Consider the following 18,432-nt stretch of genomic DNA (forward strand, 5'->3'; position numbering starts at 1 on the left):
ACAAAGTTTTGTTCACGCTGATAAAAAAAAGCTTTGGATATAGATAGTGGTGATGGTTGTAAATAATTAAGGCCATTAAACTGTATAACTAAAAATGGTTAAAATAGCAAGTTTTATGTTTTATATATTTTACTGCAATAAAAAAACATATAAATTATGGAGATGGGAAATTTAAACTTTTTCTTCAATGTTTGAATTAAGAAAGCAACTGATTTCACAGGCAGTGGCCAGGCCACACTGCTGGCCCAGAGCATTCTCTCTGCCCATGAGTAAGCCCTGCATGGCATGCCTCAGGGTTGCACATGATGCTGGAGACTTCTGAGGTGGGTCAAGTGGACAAAGGAATCAAAAACAGAATAGCTTCTGAGAAACTGGGGGTTGGGAGAGAAGCTAGCTAACCCAGAGTGAGACTGAGAGGAAAATTTGCAAATTCAAAGTCTTAAAATAATGAAGAGAGGGAAAGAAAAAAAAAAAAGACAAGCAGTGCTATGAAAACTAGCCCAGACATGCAGTGAAGGAAAGCAAGAGCAGTTTGCCTTGGGAAGCTGGACTGCTTCTTTGCGCTCCTAAAACACCCAGAACTGTTTATTCCTTCCTTTGTCCTTTGTACGTCTCCTTCCTCCACCAGAATGTGAGACCCTTCAAAGATAACTGGGTTATATCCATCTCTGTACTTCCAGAGTTTGGAACATAATGGAGACTCAGTAAGTGAATAAATAAGGGTTAAATGCCCAGTGCTAAGAAAAGGTTTAAAACAGATTTCTGGTTAGCACAGACAGAGTCGGCAGGCCAAATGGCCACCAAGAGAGCCATTTGCAACTGCAGGGAAAAGGGTGTGAAGGAGTTCACAGTGGAAGACGGCCAAGTGAATGCCTGCATCTACTTTGGTGAGCTCTGTCAAAATCCCACGAACATTTTTTAAAAGGCAGGGTGGGAGAAAATGTGCATAAACAAACAATAACTCAAAAAATGGGAGAGAGTATAACAACATAATTGTAGAAGCTGATTTAAATAGCCAGAGACTTACTTGGAAGGAAAAAAAAAAAAAAGGTGAAATCTAAACTGAGACTCCAAACTGTAAGGGATTGGTGGAATCCTGAACCTATGAAAGTGAGAGTGAGGGATGTTAAACAAACCTTGAAAAAATGCTAAAGATCTATGGAAAGAATAACAATTAATTGGAGCCCACATCCCTCCCTGACTTTGCATAGCCTGAGAACTGACCCTTTTCCACTTTGGAAGACGACTGAAGAGGGTGAACCATAAGGACTGAAACTGGGGGGCACCAGGCACATACGTGAGGGTAAGGGTCCAGGCTGAAAACGGGGAGTGAGTGAAAGTCTATACTGGGCTCCCACCTCTTCCCACACTTGAATCCCAGAACAATGGCAGCCAGGCTTATACGTCCAAGGCAGGAGATGGAAAGACATTTTTCTGGGCAAAATCCAACAACCAGGCCTTCCCCAAACTAATCACCATAGGCCTGCATCGTCCAATATGGTAGCCACTTAGGAACAGTCATATAGAGAGTGGCCACAAAATGCCTTTTTCATTCAATGGCCTGCATTAGATGAGAGCCTGAGCTGAGAGAATATCCAAGAGAACAATGGTCCCCAAAGACAGGACAATAAATGCAAAAACCTGGAGCAGGTAAACCATTAGCCTATTTGAACGAGGGAGATAAAAGGGAGTGGGAAACAAGGTCAGTGTCAGAAAATATAAGACCTTATTGACCAATGCATACACTTTGCAACTGAAATTGCCTCAAAAACAATGCAAACAAGAAGACAATGGAACATCATTACAGTGCTGAAGGGCAAAAAAATGAAAAGAAAAACAGAAAGAAACAAAAAGTCAAGAGAAAATTATATTAAGTGAAACAAGTCAGGTGCAGAAAAAGAAATACCACATGTTCTCACTTATTTGTGGGAGCTAAAAATAAATAAATAAATAGATAGATAAATATACAAACAAAGGGTGGGAGGGAAGAAGACACAACAATCACAACAATTCCTTGAACCTGTTAAAACAAGTGAACAGATATGGTGTAGTGGGGCGGGGGAGGGGAGAGAGGGAGAGGGGGAAGAGGAACCAGTAAGAGGACATGAAAATCAACTGCAATGTATATTGAGAAGTTAAAAGAAAAAAAAAAAGTAGCAGGCTCAGGTAAGGTGTGAACAATGGGAAACTGGGCAGGGGCGTATGGGAAATCTGAATTATCTTCTCAATATTTCTGTAAATCTAAAACTGTTCTAAATAGTCTATTATTAAATAAACAAGAAGCAGAAAAAAAGGAGAGTGGATGAATGAATCGTGGCACCTTCACTCAATCGAATATTACAGAGAAGTTAAAGTGAATGAACTAGAGCTATGTGTATCAACATGGAAACTTTCACAAGCACAAGGCTGAACAAAAAAAAGCAAGTTGCAAAATAACAAATACATGATGATGCCCCTTATGTAAATTTTTTAAAAGGAAAAACAATACTAAATATCACTTGTGGATATGTATTAAAAGTATGTAAATATGAATGGAAATGTTAAGTATCAAATTTAGTATAGTAGTTATCACTAGGGAAGGAAGGAGAGACAGAAATAGGATCCTGGAATAGTACAGAAGTTGCTTCAACTGTCCCTGGAATGTGCTATTTATTTCTGAAAAATCAGAACAAACAAAATTTAATGTTTATTGAATTCACAAATATGTACATCCAAAAAGAAAAAAAAAAAAAAGTGAACCTGTGATCCTGGACAAGCCATTTCACTTCACAGAAGTGCAGACACCTTGCCTGTAATCTGAAAACACTGTTTAGTTTTGATTATTGACTATTGGTAAGGGATTAAATTAAGTTACATGTTCAAGCTTCTGATGAAGTATTTGGCTAAGTGATGGGGTCCAGCATAAGAGTCCAATCTATTGTTATATTGCACAACTCTGAGATGAGGCCAGCTTTGGGGTTTATCTTACATAAAAGTTTTACCAAAGGATGAATATGTCTACATTGTAATGAACTGTTTGTTGGTTTTGCTTTTGAAATAATTACAGACACCCAAAAATAATAAAGTCAAGTTTGCCCTTCAAAAAAAAAAGTAAAAGTCAAGCCATAATTCTATACCTAGCACAAATATCATTTAAAAAGAAAGAAAAATAAAAATTTCAGACAAATGCAAAGAGAATTCTGTATCAGTGGACCTAAAACTAAAAATTTTATAGGAAGTTCTTCAGGCTGAAGAAAAGGGATACCAGATGGAAACTCGGATAAACAAAGAAATACAGATTACTGTAAATGTTATACATGTGAGCAAATATAACATTTTGACAATGTTACAAATCCCCAGAACATAAAGACAACCCACTGGGGATTTATAACATGTACAAGTAAAACGTATAATGAAAACAGCACAAAAACTAGGAGGGGAGAAATGAAAGTACATTATTGCAAGCTCCTTATACATTAAATGTATATTATCTTTTAGATTATGACAAGTTACAGATATATTTTAAATCTAAAACAGTAATAACAATAACAAAGAAACAAAGAAGTATAACTAATAAGCCAAAAGAAGAGATAAAATGGAATATCAAAATATACTCAATTCAAAGGAAGGCAGAACGAGAGGACAGTGACAACAACAAAAATAAGTAAAAATTAAAAATAAAACAGAAACTAAATACACTTAAATTTGGCAAGAAAAATACCCACCAAGAACCATTTTTAAGCTAGTCTGTGTTGGCGCATCCAGTGGGAAAACAACAACTTTACTAAAGGATATAAATGTCTGCCTGAAGGTTCCACAGATGATTTAATGTAATATTGTCATTTCACAGTGCTTCTCTTTCAATCTGTCACGAAATACCTGTGCACAGTTTTCAAAATCAAGCGATGCTTTTAATTAGCCTCTTGTTTTACTGACAATATCTTCTCATTCAAATAAGTTTTTGAACTATGAGGTATCATCAAATAAAAATAGCAGTTGAGAATTTGTAAGAAGAAAATTAAGTAAAATAGTGAATTCAAATAGTTATTTGCAAAATTATTTTGCCATCTTCGGTTCATACTTGTAGAACCATTATGTATTTTATATACTCTTATAGCTTTTGGATCTACTTTCAAAAAGTTGTCACATCAACATATATGTTTGCGAAAATGTAATTATACTTTATTTCATACAGTGATAAGAGTAATCAAATACTAAATATATTAGAATTCATATCGGCAGAGGTGAACGGAGCAAAAAATATTGTTTACTTTTTAAAAATAAATACTTATCTTGTCAATGTCGCAATTTGCCCTATTTGATGACGTTTAATCAGCAAAAACTCCAGGCTGAATGTAAAGCTGGTCACAGCAAGAATAGCTCAACTCCCTTTCCAAGAGCCAGACTTCTTAGTGAGCGTGGGCAGAGCATATGTGGCAGAGGAGTCCCTGACTCTTCAACACAGAAAAGTGCAATATTGCCCCCTACCCACTTAGGGTTCCATTCAGAGACACGACACAAACGTAGGCAACAAAGACCACAGAGTAGATCCATCTCCTTGGTTGGGTCTGAAACTGGAGTATCTTCTACATCTCAACAGCACAGGTCTTTGGAATGCCACTGCGGCATAAGCTCAGCACTCACCATCCCTTACATGCCTATGGCTTTCTACTGCAGGCCACGGCTACTCTCTGCCAAAGGGTGTTCACTGGCTGGGAGCCTGCCTGAGACAGGTCGGAATATTGGGGAGAAACCAGCACCAAAGCTGGACAGGAGTTAATGAGTAAATACTCCAGCTTCTTTGCCCTCAGGTAAGACCACTCTGAGGTGGATTTGGGATGGAGCTCTAGTTGCCAACAGTGGTAAGGTGTTGATTAACACGGCCTACATTGGCTTCCTTCTGTCGCATCTTACTTCCCCACTTCCTTACAGTGCTTCCTGCGATCGTCTCCCTAATGAACTACTTACACTCGAACACTTGACTACTTCAATGACAACCTTTCTAATAATGTCATCCTGTCCAAGAACAAGGGATGCCTTTAGTTTTGTTCAATTCCACTTTTAGGCCTTTCATGGGTGCTTTAAAGTTTTTTTCATATAAGTTTTATATATTTTTAGAGTTTAATTCCTGAGTATTTTATCTTTTGTGTTGCTGCCATAAATAGGGTTTTCTCTTTCATTATATCATCTAACTACTTATTACTTACGTATATGAAAGCTTTTAATTTTTGTATGTTAATTTTATCATACCTCCTGCCCTATTGAATTATTTTACTGTTTGAGTTAGTTTTTTAAAAATAGCTTTATTAAAAAATTATTTACATACCATAAAACACACTGATTTTAGGTGCACAATTCAATGAGTTGTAGTATATTGACAGAGCTGTGCAGCCAACACCACAATCTTATTGTAGAACGGTTTCATCACCCCAAAAAGAACCCTTAATGCCTATTAGAGTCATTCTCCATCCCCACCTTCCAGCCCTAGGCAATCACTAATCTACTCTCTGTCTCTATAGATTTGCCTATTGTGGACATTTCACCTAAATGTGGTACACATTTCATATACATGTGGTCTTTTATTTCTGGATTCTTTCACTTAGCATAGTTTTTGAGGTTCATTGAGTAAGTTTTATCATTGATTCACTGTCATTTTCCAAGTAAAATGCCATATCAACTATAAATACAAATAGCTTTTCAATTATGGTGACTCTAATTGTTTTTTCTTGTGAACTGCATTTGCTACTACCTCCAGCACCATGTTCCTGACCTTAGTGGGAATACCACTAATGCTTTCCTATTAAAGTAAATGCTGATTATTTGATAGTTTAACTCTGAAAAGACAATCATATTTCTATATATGTTACTACCCACACTTGTGTTAACTAGAAGCCACTATTTCTTCATCTACAGCAGGATAATATAGTGTCTGACCTATCTACATCTCAGAGATCCTAAAAAGAAAATAGATATAAAATACTTTTTTACAAAGATGTATGTCTTAGATGTACAAGTCTTAGACTCTTATACATCTAAGAACCAGTTTTATAATACCAGAAATATACTTTTAGAAACTACTGAATGCCTTTGAAAGTATAAGTTTCTAACAACTATCAAGAAGACAAGGAGGCTAGTCAACAAGAAAGAAGGAAACTAGATCCTTCAGCCATGCAATTATATGTAAGCAAAGAAGGAAGGAAGCTAGCTACGAAAGTAAATGTCTTATTGGAATACATTGGGTTTTCTAAGTTTTCCTCAAAACGGTATAGTCTCTTTTTCTCAGATTCTTAAGTAAACCAAAGTGCAAAATGATAGACAAGTTACAATCATAATAAATATTCTCCCCAAAACACATCTTTAGGTCAAATTTTTTAAAAATGAAAAAAATTTTTAATGCAATAGGAAAGGTTTTTTTCCCTTAAGTTTTTTCTAATTGACCAACAATTATATATATTTATGGTATACAGGGAAGGTTGTTCAATACTCATGTCATTAGAGAGTTTGACACATGAAATGTGACTGTATCATTACCAAAGGTTACATTTAGTACCCATTATATGTTGCACATTACTGCAATCGAATGTAATTTTAAAAGAAAAAAAAGTAAAGGAGTTTCTACTTTTAAGAAGTTAGAATTTAGGTGTATCTAATAAGGTTAAAAGATTCTTAAATCCTTAATTTATTATAGAGGGATTCCAAGTACAAACCTGGAAACGGGTATATCAGCATAACACAGGAGGTACCTGAAAATATCTGCTTATCTACTCAACAAACCTTTCAAATATAAAAAAATTTTTAAATCTTTTCACAATGTATGTGCTAAAAGCCAGTATCATGATTAATGCTTATCTGTTAAAGTGAGGGGTAGGGAGGTAGTTCAGTTAGCTCTCCTAAAACCCTAGGATTGATTTGTTCAGTACTAGACAAATTTAGCCTATAAAATAATAATTCTCACATTTTAGAGTCCCTTCAGCCTACCATGTAAAGTTTGTAGTAGGAAGTCAAACTACTTACTAAATACTTACCTTTAAACTAAATTCAAGTTAGTCTCAGAGTTCTAAGCTAACCAGTATACCAGTTAGGGTGTTTTTCAGTTACAAATAACAACAACAAAAAAAAAAACAGACTTGCATGAGAAATAAAAGAAAGCCCAGAGAGAGGGTGCGTTTCAGAGCTGGCTAGCAATAATAGCAACAGTAAGAACAGCAAACAGTATGTGCCAGGCACTGCTCTCTCCATTTTTCAAGTATTAACCCATTTAATCCTTGCCACAACTCTCTGAGAGTTGTTATCCCCATTTCACAGATGAGGACACTGAGTTATAGAGAGGCTGTGTCACTATACTTGGCCTGAGTGCCACAGTTAGTAAGTGGCAGAGCTGCATTCAAGCCTGTGTAGTATAGTCCAGAGCCTGCACTCTTAACTATTAATGCTCTGCTGCCTCTTTACAGTTTCTCAGGCTGCAGCTCCTTTCTCTCCAATTCTTTTGGCTGTGCCCTCTTCCACAGCTAGCCTGAAGCTCAGGCTGGCTCCCCACAGTGGTATTACAGCTGCCAGTAGCTCCTGGGACTACATATATACTACCTTGTTCTCATGTAAAAGGGGAGAGAACAAACATTTCTTCCAAAACAAATTTTCTGAGTCTCACTGTAATAGGACATATCTAGGTAATATTCCCACCACAGAACCAACCACCATAGACAGAAGATGAGACTGCCCTGAGTTATCTACACCAGTCAGAACCCACTGTGGGCACGGGGGTAAGTAGAGTCCACCCCACCAAACCTGATATATAATGCAGCTGGTTGGAAAGAATATTGAGTAGAAACCACAATGTACACTGCAACCAATGATGCCGTTGGGTGATACAACCCCAGAAATGGAAATCATCATTTAATCTTACAATATAATTTACTGAAATTCATCAAATCTAAGATGTTATGGATTGGATGGCGTGCCATTACTAAAGGTACTACTAAAAACAGTATAGCATTGCCAGTTATCAGGACATCAACTATAAGATGCATCGTAATTTCAGAAATGTTAAAATGTGGGGAGAAATGTTTATCTTAGAATAAAAGCAAATGGTTAAACGCCATCAGCCAGGGTTCTAAATATCCATGACTACTTCCCCACATATACCTAGCATGAGTCTAGTCTGACTCCATACACAGGTTGAGAAATGAAACAGAAATCAATCCTGCTGTGTTCCTAGAATACATGAATGATGACTAAAAGGGTTGTCAGAAGTATCACTCTTCAACCCCTCAATCAAACACACCACATCAGACAAGGACATGCCCACCGTATGCCAGGCATAGTGTTCAGGTCCTACAAGGGAAAATGTCTCAACTCCAGCCCTCAAGGATATGATGAGGATCTATTTAAGAGAGGCAAGCATGAAGCAAGAGAAAATAACAGGGATATGGATGGTTCAGGGCATACTGATAGAAAGTCAAGTACTGCAGTTTAACTAGAGCAAAGGCTACATGTGGCACAGAAGAACACGGAGAGAGAGATACAGTTTGGGGCCAGAGCATTTGGTAAGCAAGAGAGGCAGATGAAAAAAAAGTTCCCTAAAGAGTTGTTTGCAGATACTGGGTTTAAGGAGCTTCTGGGACATCCTAGTGACTATTCTCACTTATTGAAACTGCCCAGAAGCCTGCTAGATATGAGCCTGAAATCTAGAAGAAAAATCCAGGCTAGGAATTTTTATTTGAGAGTCATCAGGACTAGATGACAGCTGAAGCTATGAAATGAATGACATTTCACTGGGAGGATTCTGACAGGTAAGAAAAAGAAAGAAGCCCAAGAAATAACCCAAGGAACATCTAGATCAGTGGACTGAGCAGAAGAGGAAGATCTCAGCAAGAAGCAGCAGCAGCAGCAACCATATAGATAGAAAGAAAATCAGGAGAGTAGGAAAAGGTTATTTAAGAAAAAAGAAGAGGAAAAGAGTATTTAAGAAAAGAGAAAAGCCAATACTGACAAATTTCACAGCAAGATGGAATAAGATAAGAACCTAAACATATTCCGTGGGATTTAGATTGCTAATGACCTGGCAGACAGCAGTGTGAGTGGAACAGCAGGGAGGGGAGTGGCATACACACAGGGAGGTCAGAAAAAGATGCCCAGAAAAGACCGCCCTTGAGCTGAGATGATGGTAACCAGACGGACAAGAAAAGTCATCAGGTAGAAGGAAAGAAAAATAGTATCTGCAAAGAACAGGCTGAATCTAATTCAAAGATGTTTATCCTAAACAAAAACAGATGTAAAGCACACATAAAAAGATTCTCAAATGCAACAAGCACGACTGATTTGTTAGTTTGTGCAAATTAATCTTTTGTTTTAATTACAATGCTAACTTTTTGATAAAAAAACTCAACCAAAAATATGATAAACACATTGCTCAGTAAAATTTGATTTAAAGGTGTGCAAATAAGATCACACCTTTTATATGACCTCTTTCTAAAAAGGAGCAAATTTGTGTGTATCTGCTACATAAAGTACTCTCCAATTCTGCCACAATCTGTTCAATCTGACTTTAGGCAATCAAATTCAAAAATTTGAAATTTCCTTCTTACTTGGTTCCTCTTTTTGTTAAAGGATTCCATCTTTTATAATTGAAGGAGCCATTAAAAAATTCAAAATTTCCTTTTTACTTATACAAATTGAGAAAATCATTCAGTTCCTAAAAACCCACATTTCTCTTCAATTAGGCAACACTTTTTTGAATAAGACTTCAAAGGCACAGGCAACAGAAGCAAAAACAGACATATGGGAATACATCAAACTAAAAAGCTTATGCACAGGAAAGGAAACAATAAACAAAGTGAAGAGATAGAATGGGAGAAAGTATTTGCAAACTATGCATCTGACAGGAGGCTAATATCCAGAATATATACGGAACTCAAACTCAACAACGAAAAAACAAATATGCATTTAAAAAATGGTCAAAGGACCTGAATAGATATTCCTCAAAAGAAGACACACAAGTGGCCAACAGGTATATGAAAAAATGCTCAACATCACTAATCATCAGAGAAATGCAAATTAAAACGATGATGAGATATCATCTTACTCCAGAGAATGATTATTATCAAAAAGAAGGAAAAATAATAAATGCTGGAGAGGATATGGAGAAAAGGGAACTCTCATATGTTGTTGGTAGGAATGTAAATTAATACAGCTATTTTCGAAAACAGTACAAAGCTTCCTCCAAAAACTAAAAATAGAACTACCTTATGACCCAAAAATCCCACTACTGGGTATATACCCAAAGGAAATAAAATCAGTATTTTTTTTTCTTAATTTTATTTTGTCGATATACAATGTGGTTGATTATTGTGGCCCTTTACCGAAACCCCCGTCCCTCTTCCCTCTCCCCCCTCCCACCCAACAATGTCCTTTCTGTTTGCTTGTCGTATCAACTTCAAGGAATGGACAGCTGCACTCCCATGTTCATTGCAGCAATATTCACAATAGTCAGAAGATTCACAAATGTCTGTCAACAAATGAACAGATTTTTAAAAATGTGGTCTACATACTCAATGGAATACTATTCAGCTAAAATAATAATAATAATAAAATCCTGTCATTTGTAGCAACATGGATGAAGCTGGAGACCATCATGTTAAGTGAAGTAAGCCAGGTATAAAAAGACAAAACACATGATCTCACTCATATGTGGAATCTGAAAACAAAAAAGTGGTTCTCATAAAAGTAAAAAGTAGAATAATGAATAATGGTTACCAGAGGCTGGAAAGGGAATGGGAAAGGGAAAAGTGAATTAATGGGTACAAAGTCACAGGTAAAATAGGAAGAACAAGTTCTAGTGTTCTAGGATGACTACAGCTAATAATATTGTACCGTATATTTCTAAATAGCCAGAAAACAGGATCTTGAATGTAATGACCACTTAGAAAAGATAAATGTTTAGGGGATGGATAAGCTATCTACCCTAAGTGAATCATTATACAATATATTCATGTATTGAAAAAAACACACGGTACCCCACAAACACATACGATTAAAAACAAAATTTTTAAACCCCACATTTCCGGCTATACTCTGGGAGAAAATACATATGCCAGCAGCCCAATATACATGCATCTTCTTTCACCCCACTGCATAACTGCAGGTGAGACCCAAGAGTAAAATAAAAGGTATGTCAAACTCAGACTGGACCGTAAGTGAGAAAGCACTGCCGCCTCTAGCACTTTCTCCAAGTAAACTACGAGAACCATTTATTTTCAACTGCTTGTATATAGCAGGGCTACCAGTTATGTGATGTCCTATAAAAAGACAGACACAGATTCTAATTATATTCCTTCTTTCATTTTAATTACTCTAGAGAGTAATTACATATTGAACTTGGCTATCTCTTAAAAAATTAGTTGGTTTAATGAAAGTATTTCAGATAGCTATGCCACCTTACATCAATTAGAAAGCTAATCATTCTGCTTATTCTCACAAGAAGATTTGAAAGGAGGTAGGGAGGTAATAGTGTTTGGGGTTTCTTAAAAAGTTAATTAGAGGACACCCAGTAAAAGAGACCATCCAGGACAGAAAGTTTATCAAAAGCCCAAAATACGTAATCTGCAAAGTGTCAAGAAACAGCAAGAGATTCTCTCTAGTGAGTTTGCTCATGTCCACTTTAAAAGAACATTTTCAGTTCACTGTGTCAGGTTTAGTTTCCAGTATGCTGTAACACTTCATAAGAAAATTACTACTTTAGAATTTTTCTTTAAATATTTCTAAGAGACGGAGGGCAAACAACATCATAATCTGTGACTAACAAAGCTCAAAATTAGCTCAAACACCTTACAGATTAAACTATAAATGAAAAAGTTTCATATAATAGAATTCAAGATAATAGCGGTCAGCAAGTAAATCACATATTGCAATCATAGCATACACATCCTTCATCCTGGATTCATTAATAATAAAGCAATTTACTTCTATTGATGAGTACTCCATCTTAAAATGCACTTAGATACAAAGTGTCATCAGTAGCATTTAGCATTAGAGGTGACTTTCAAAACAACCTTATCTTCCACAGTCTGAATGGCCTTCCTGTACGTAATCTGCACAAATTTGATTCCATTCTTCCACTAACTTCCATAATCCCATTAGTGACTCTTAAAATATTGATTCCGTTTCCCAAATACTTCTCTCAAGACAATTCAGCCCACACAATGAAAATGGATTGTGTCCCGGCTATATTTCAAACCTCATTCAGTTAAATGAGATAATGCATACGAAAGTGGATTGCACGCATTCTGTCACATAGTAGACATTTAGAAAACACTGATGGACTCTGAATTCGGTCCAGCCTCTTTGACATGAAAACACTAAGAACTGAAAAGTTCACATTTAACACCAAATTAGACAAATGTTATAGCAACAGCAGAAGGGCAAGTTCAACACATGGCGAATGGAGAGTGGGAGGAAGAAAAAGAATTTGACCTCACTGCCTAATTGCAGATGAGACACAAGAGTCATGTAAAAGATTCCCCAGGTCTGTGACCCTTCATCCACTCGTGGCTCTTTCAGCTGAAGGAAAATGACAAGGGCACTCTCTTGCTTGGTCTTGGCTGCCTATCTGATGGCAGACTATTCTCTAAATTATGTTCCTACTATGAAGGTAGTCTTTTACTTCACGATGGTTTTGCTGTGTGACTTCACAGTTACAGTGATCATCGCAAAACATTTCACAATCTCTTTTTCTTTTTGATAAGTTTTCAGTGTTTGAGTTATCATAATCGCCCCCCCCCCCCAAAAAAAATTATTTACTGATGTGATAAGAACTAAACCAAGCAAGGTAAACTGAAACTTCATTTTTGGCCAAAACAGGGTTTTTACCTAGATCAATGGATAAGCTTCCAAATACATTTCTGATTATCTGAAATTATTGCAAAATGTGTACAAGTGTATGTACGTTTTTCTACAAAAAGGGTCCACAGGTTTCATAGGTTACTTTCTTATTCCATGAATAGACCATGAAATCAACAAAACTAAAGAAGAAGAATTTTAAGTTAAGGCCTTGTATTTATACTCCAAAGTTTCTTTAGTAAGACTATTGAGTTAACAAGGAGTATTCAGAGTAACTGTAATACTAGATAAAGTACAGCCAAAACAAAGAGCCACCACTTTTCTCTAAGTTAGGAAAAATATCAGGAATTATTGAGAATTCCAAAACAGCTTGAAGGAAGGGGGTGAAAAAAAGGAAGAGTAATACTGCTGAGATTCTAAATGATAGAATTCCAAGAAGAAGGTACAAGGAAACTGGAGAAAACGCGATCAATGAAAGTACATTGACTAGAATGCCCTACAGGACCCTGAACTTTTCTCTATTACTGTTATTTTCCTCAAACAACTCAAGTTTGTCAAGGGCAGACACCTACCTTAATAGTCTTTGTACCATGGGTTCTAACACAGCGCCTGTCACACTGTCACTCAATATTTCATAAATCAATAATAAAAATAAGGATTAGAAATACACACGAAGTTTTTTAAAATTCTTAAACCAGAAGATTTTAGTAATAGTTACACATTCAAATTTCCTCTACCCACTTGAGAGATAAAATGTAAAGGCCCTAAAATATTTCATGAGAAAATCTATTTATAACAACCATTCGTTCTTGTTTTAATAAGACTATACAACAATGGTAGGGAGTTGAAAAAGAACCCAATCTTCCTAAGTGAACTAAAATTTACAAATTTAAATTTCTAGTAATCGGGGGCAAGAGCTTTGTTTTTAGAGACTATCTCAGGCAGCAGTTTAAAAAAAGTTTTTTTCCCTTTAACTTTTTATTTTAAAATATTTTTAAACTTATATAAAATTTGCAAGAATAGTACAGAGAATTCCCATCTACTCTTCACCCAGCTTCTCCTAATATTATCATTATAGTGAATCTGGGTGTCTGGCCTCCTTAGTCTCCTCCAATCTATGACACGACATGCTCCTCCAAACGCAGGTTTGCTTCTGTTCCCTTCCCCCAGGTGTATTGGGTTCTCACCAGTGCCCTAAAGGTAACAGTGACTTTTTTTGTCTTTCCCTTTGCTTTCACTCAGTGCTGGGGAAAGGGAAGATAGGGAAGAAAGGTCATGTCAGAGTATCCAGCTGCTCTTCTCCCCAATCCCTGTGCCACCAAAGGACGCTTTCTCAGGAATCACCTGCTTATTCTGGAAGCATTCAAAGAGTTTGTAAAGAAAAAGCCTGCAAGTGGGTATGAGCTCCCCCTATAACAACAGCCTCCAGGAAATCCACACACATTTGTGCCAGCCAGTATTCAGCAATCAATTAGTTAACCAGAAAGCTGAATTCTTACCAGTGTCCAGCCGTGTCCACCCCAGGTAAGTAAGTGTTCATGTCTTTCCCTGCAGGCATCTGTCTTTCCTTAGACGTCAAGCTAGTTGGCTGTCCTGTAACCTCAGCAATGTGACAGGCTGAAAAAATTCCAAAACTTGCAGTTGTCCAGCTTTTTTTTGTTTTGTCATGTTTTAAGATTAAAAGCCATGCTATGCTTTTTCTGTACCATAATTTTATTTCTATTAATGCCTGTATTTGTTTGCTAAAAGATAAGACTGTGAAACTAATTTAAAGTTTATTGAAAAGTCAACTTAAAAACAACATTCCAAATTCCATATTAAAAAATTCTAATATAATTCTTAATCTTAAAACCTAATTAGAGGGCCGAGCCCGTGGCGCACTCAGGAGAGTGCGGCGCTGGGAGCGCGGCGACGCTCCCGCTGCGGGTTCGGATCCTATATAGGAATGGCTGGTGCACTCACTGGCTGAGTACCGGTCATGAAAAAGACAAAAAAAAAAAAAAAAAAACCTAATTAGAGACTCTGAGCTGTTCATCAATGTGATTTTTTTCCAGCTTTTGATATACCATCAAGAAAACTCTCATTATTCCTCTAACAATAAAATAAATTTAAAACTAAACTGTGATAATGCTTTTAGACATAGACTACACTGAGAATTCAGCTTAACAAAAAACACGTAACAGCTGATAATGATTTCTTAAAAGTATTTGCTTCATGTTTGACAGAATCCTTTGACAATACCAATTACGTATTCATAGTCACCATAATTTTTGTTTTACAAAATATTTTCTCAAATCTCTTGAGAGATTACTACAGGGTTAAAAACTGTCTTAGGAACAAAGATCAAATAAAGAAAAAAAAACCCTGAAATTCCCTACAGCAGCTCATTGATCTTTCCCATCTGCTATGCAAAAAAAGGATGTGTATGTTAAGTTTGAAAAAAGAAAACCTTTTTAACTAGAAATGACAGTAAACTATTCTGGCAAACGTTCAGACAGAATTTTTCTATGAGAGATCCAACTCCCTTTTGCCAAAATATAAACGACATCAACAATAGGAAAACAAAATCTATTCAGTGAAGTACTGTCCCTTATCTTTCTTCCTGCAAATATATCATATGATCCGATTTCTATTATAAAACCACACATAGTAAGTGAATTTTCAACCATCAAGAGGAATTTATAGAACAAGTTTATGGGTGAAGGATGGGAGACAGCTGGAATAAGACACTAAAAAACGTAGTTAGTTCAGACCAAGAGAAATTACTTTCCTGGAATAGGCCAAAAATTCAAGAGTTTCCTTCAACTTTCCTTTATGTAAAAGCCTAGAAGCCCTGTCCTATATCTTCACCTTGGAAACAATCAACAAAGTCTCAGGAAGCAAATGATATGGCATATTTTTTAGAAGAAAAAATACTTTTTGTCTCTGGAGACAAATGCTCATAGGCGCATCAACAATTACGGCCTTTGGTATCCACCAAAATATTCAAGAGTGAAGTCTGATTCTCTCCTTAGTGTGCCTCTAACTTCTCTCTCTTCTGTACAATCATTAAACTGTACACTTAAAAAGGGTGGATTTCATGGTATGTAAATGATATTTCAATAAGTTGTTTTAAAAAAGAAAAGACGAGAAATATTACAGGATCCAGTGTTACTAAATCAGTGGATGAGTCTACAAATAATTCCCATTCTCCTTCCTGCATACAGAGGTGTACATAGGTCTCAAAAAAGATGTAGAGTGGAAAAAGTAGTCTTTTCAACAAATGGTGCAGGAACAACTAAGTATCCACGTGCAAAAGAATGAATTTAAATCCCTACTTCAACCCATATGTGAATATTAACTCAAAACAGATCAAAGACCTAAATGTAAAAGCTAAAACTATAAAACTCTAAGGAAAAAACATAGACAAAAATCTTCATCATGCTGGAGTAGACCACAGCTTCTTTTTTTGTTTTCTTTTGCTTTGTTTTTGGTGGCTGGCCAGGACAGGGATCAAACATTAGACCTTAGGTTTATCAGCACCACACTCTAACCAACTCTACTAAAAGGCCAGCCCCAACAGTTTCTTAAAAATGATACGAAAAGCACAAATAACAAAAGAAAAAAATAGATAAATAGTATTTCATCAAAATTTTTAAATTTTGTGCATCAAAAAAGTTAAAAAAAACCCACAGAATGAAAGAAAATGTTTGCAAATCATATACGTGACAAAAGTCTAGTATCCAAAAAATAAAAAGAAGTCTTACAATTCAACAAGCAAGAGACAAATAACCCAATTTTAAAATGGGCAAAGGATTTGAACATTTCTCCGAAGAAGATATAAAATGGCCAATGAGCACATGAAAAGATGTTCAACGTGATTTGTCATTAGGGAAATGCAAATCAAAACCACAATGAGATACCACTTTGGATTCACCAGGATGGCTATAATAATTTTTTTTTTTTGCCTGGTCTTTTTGTGACCGGTAAGGGGATTGCAACCCTTGGCATAGTGTCGTCTGCACCGCGCTCAGCCAGTGAGTGCACCGGCCAGTCCTATATAGGATCCAAACCCGCTGGCGGGAGCGCTTCTGCGTTCCCAGCACCGCACTCTCCCGAGTGCGCCACGGGGTCGGCCCAATAATTTTTTTTTTATAGAAATAACAAGTCTTGGTGAAGATGTGAAGAAACTGGAAACCTTGTACATTGTTCATATAACAGCTTGGCAGTTCCTCAAAAAAACAGGACCTACCAAGTCCACTTGGGTATACCCAAGAGAAATAGAAACGTATGTCCACACAAAAACTTGCTCACAAATGTTCACAGAAGCATTATTCATAAGAGTCAAAAAGTGGAGGGAAAAAAACCAAATGTCCATCAACTGATGAATGAATAACAAAGTGTGGTGGTACAGCCATACAATTAAATATTATTCAGCCATAAAAAGGAACTAAGTACTGATGATACATGCTACAACATGGATGAACCTTGAAAACGTGCTAAATGAAAGAAGCCAGTCACAAATGACCACATATTTTGTGACTGCATTTATATGAAATGTTTAGAATAGGTAAATCCATAAAAAGACAGAAAATACATTAGTAGTTGTCAGGGAGTGGGTATGGGGGAAATACATTTCTTTCCAGAGTGATGGAAATGTTCTGGGGTTAAATAGTGGTGATCCTTGCAGAACATTGTGAATATACTAAAAACTCAATTATATTCTTTAAAATGGTTAAAATGGTGAGTTTCATGTTATGTTAATTATATCTCAATTTTTTTAAATGTAAAAAAAAATGGAGTAAGTGGTGATGGTGCCCAGGTTGCAAACTCACTGTGTGTGATATCATGAAAATATGTATTTGGTCTTCATCCCTGTCTCCTGGAACACAATTCCTAAAAGTCTTAGAGTCTCCAAAGTGCTGTTTTTTTGTACGGTAATGAGTTGACTCGTGGCTGCCATCCTTTAGGTAGCTTCAGGATGGGGGCTGATCACAGGAAAGACCAAGTCAGGACTTTCAGCCCTACCCCCAACCTCTGGAGATGAGAGAGGGGATGAAGGTTAGTTAGGTTGATCACCAATAGCCAATGATTTAATCAATCATGCCAATGCAATGAGGCCTCCATAAAAACCCAAAAGGCCTGGGCTGGGAAGCTTGCAGATGGCGAACAAGTGAGAATTTTCACCTCTACTTGCCAGGAGGGTGGTGCACCCCAACTCCACGGGGACAGGGGATCCTGTGCTTGGGATCCTTCCAGACCTCGCCCTATATATCTCATCTGGCTGTTTATTTGTACCCTCTAAAATATCCTTGGTAATAAATGGATAATTGTTTTCCCTGAGTTCTATGAGCTGCTCAGCAAATTAATCGAACCCAAAGAGGGGAGTGTGGGAACCCCAATTTATAGCCAGTTGGTTAGAAGCCCAGATAAAATAACCTGTAGCTCATGACCAGCATCAGAAGTGGGGGGCAGGGGACCAGTTTTGGGGGCTGAGCCCTCAACCTGTGGAATCTGACACTATCTCCAGGAAGATAGTATCAGAATTGAATTGGAAGGCACCCAGCTGGTGTCCACTGCGGAACTGCTGGCCTGCTCGCTGGTGGGGAGAATTGTCCACACTTTTTGGTCATAGAGCTC

At 36.8% G+C, this 18,432-nt stretch overlaps 1 protein-coding gene across 2 annotated transcripts in view; it reads right to left on the bottom strand.

The window, feature by feature from the left end:
- SMYD3 (SET and MYND domain containing 3) overlaps window positions 1–18,432 on the bottom strand; it is a 663,795-nt gene that overhangs the window by 568,147 nt on the left and 77,216 nt on the right. The window lies entirely within an intron of this gene.

Source organism: Cynocephalus volans, chromosome 18 (genome assembly GCF_027409185.1).
Source record: "Cynocephalus volans isolate mCynVol1 chromosome 18, mCynVol1.pri, whole genome shotgun sequence".
NCBI lineage: Eukaryota > Metazoa > Chordata > Mammalia > Dermoptera > Cynocephalidae > Cynocephalus > Cynocephalus volans.